The sequence below is a fragment of the Aptenodytes forsteri genome, unplaced genomic scaffold, assembly GCF_000699145.1.
Source record: "Aptenodytes forsteri isolate BGI_AS27 unplaced genomic scaffold, ASM69914v1 Scaffold92, whole genome shotgun sequence".
NCBI lineage: Eukaryota > Metazoa > Chordata > Aves > Sphenisciformes > Spheniscidae > Aptenodytes > Aptenodytes forsteri.
The window spans coordinates 2444813-2447414 of NW_008794581.1; positions in this window are offsets into that span (position 1 = coordinate 2444813).

Below are 2602 nucleotides of genomic sequence, written 5' to 3' on the forward strand. Positions count from 1 at the left end.
TGCAGCCTTTCAATACTTAAAGGGGGCTTACAAGAAAGATGGCAGTAAACTTTTTAGCAGGGCCTGTTGCGACAGGACAAGGGGGAATGGCCTTAAACTAAAGGGGGGTAGGTTCAGACTAGATATAAGGAAGAAGTTTTTTACACTGAGGGTGGTGAAGCACTGGCAGAGGTTGCCCAGAGAGGTGGTGGGTGCCCCATCCCTGGAAACATTTGAGGTCAGGCTGGACGGGGCTCTGAGCAACCTGATCTAGTTGAAGATTTCCCTGCTCGTTGAACGGGGGTTGGACTTGATGGCCTTTAAAGGTCCCTTCCAACCCAAACTATTCTATGATTCTATGATTCTATGGTCTTAGACAGATTAAATGCCTCCAGAAATATTTGAGTTCATAGATACCATGTACAAATAAAAGGTGGGAAACTGAGTCTTTTCTCATTAAGAATTTGAATTTATTAAAATTATCAAGCTTAAAAGAATTGTTCATTCATGCATAAAGCATCAGAGGTCAGCCAGTTAATGAAAAGCAGATTTTCTTCCTTTCAATTTTTCCCATAATTTTTACCTCTTAATAAATTTGCTGTTGAGTTGTCTTATTTTAGCCGAACTAAAAATGATAAAAGAATTTCTTTTGTCACAGTAGATGTCCAGTCAGTCGAGACATAGCAAAAATAACATGAAACACAAAATCTTCACAACATGATCTTTACAATCGTCATGATCTGTACACTCTTTATAACATAATAGTACATGCAACTCTGACTTCCCACATTCACTCAGATGGTCCACTCACATTACTCAAACTGAAAATCCTCAGGGCAGGTGCAGTGATTTTTTTTGGTGTATCTTCAGGGATGAGCATGACAGAGACAGGATCCGTGATTGGAACTCTTAAATGATGCTACTGTATAACAATGGTAATGCAATATACAGTTGGCATGTAATAATAATTTTATATTAAATGGCAGTCTTCAGTCATTGCTTTATCCTTTGGTCCATGATACCACTGTTTCAGAATGTGCCAAATACTTGTTACAGCACCTCTTTTTCTCTGGTGCAAGAATCTAAGATCTGTGATTGTGTATGTTTCAGGTTTTTGTTTTGATGCCCTTTTTTTCCATTTGGTTAGATTATTAATATTAATGATGTGAGAAACAATATTTGTTGATTTCTGTATTAACAGTGTTATACTTTACAAGGGAGCCTGTGGTTCCTCATGCTAAGTGCAGCACAGCAAAATCATTGTAAATTAATATGCAATGTAAATAATAAGGATTATAAGAAGCTGTTCTTTAATTTTAATAGTAAGTAGTAAAATTGTTCTATACTTCCACAAAAATATTTAATTCTTCTTACTCATTGTAAAGTGAGGTGAAGTGATAAGAGCTGTTAGTACTTTGCAAGCAAATTTAGTTTGCTGCAACAGTCTCTGTCCAGTTAATGGGGCTATAGAAATGCACATAGTAACATTTTACTGTTCTTTAAAGGTGAATTCTTAAAAGTGTAGTTCTGCATTAATAAAAAGGAGACAGAAAATGTTTTCATATTATATTGAAAACAAGGATTCATTTAAAACATTGGGAAAATTATGTCTTTAAAGCATCTAAACAGATGGCTAGAAGAATCTAAATAATGTCAGAAAGTCCTTTGTGCTCTGCATGTTCTCACAGCCAGGCAACGTGCCAAGGAGAAGCTAAGTGATGGGTCAAAGAATCACATTCCCCACCTGGAGTATTGCCTGTGTCAGGTTGTCAGTGAGAGCCTACTTGGGCTAGTGCTTGGAGAGCTCCGGGAGAACAGCTGGAGAGATTTGTGGACTGGAGTTCTCCCTCCTAGGCACACACTTGCCCTTCAGTTTTCTGTTCCTGATTAGTCACTGTGTGTAGGCAGCACATCTGTCACTGCTCTGGATGCTTCTGAATGATCCTGGGACACAGGCATCTCCTGAAGCAACTCATCTGTGGTGCAGCATTAAAGTGCCACATCACTGACCAAAAGAGCTAAAGACACTATTTCTGCACCCGAGGGAAGGAACAACTAGATGTCATTAGCAGACTCGTGCTCATAAACATGTTCGCATGTCTTCTAACCTGAGAAATCAGATGTGTGCTTTGGCATCTTTTCAACGTAACATTTTTTAAATAAAGTAGAAATGTCAGGAAAATTGTATTTTCCGCTATCCATAATCTTCCCAGAGGTGAATTGTCAATGATTAGGAGCAGTACTGCCCTGATCTAAACTGATGGTCCTGGACAGTTACAATTCTACACTACACAGGAGACATACATTTATCACACTGCCTTGTAGAAAGCACATGCTTGGGGTAGCCACAGAATCCAGCTCTAGGTATCTGCCTTTGTTTTTTTTGTATTTTCCATGTTTCTCCTAACTGCATTTTTTTATGCACTTTTTGATACCTGCTTAGCCTGTGTATTTTTTCTGTAGTAATAGTTTTAAAACATTTTCTTTGTCCCCTTCGCAATCTTTTGTATCTCTTATCTTGTCAAGGTACTATTATTCTTGTGTTCTGTTTTTTGTCCACCCTTTTCTTATTTGCGTTCAGTATTTTTTTATCTGGCACTGCTTTTCTTCTTTTATTTGTTTA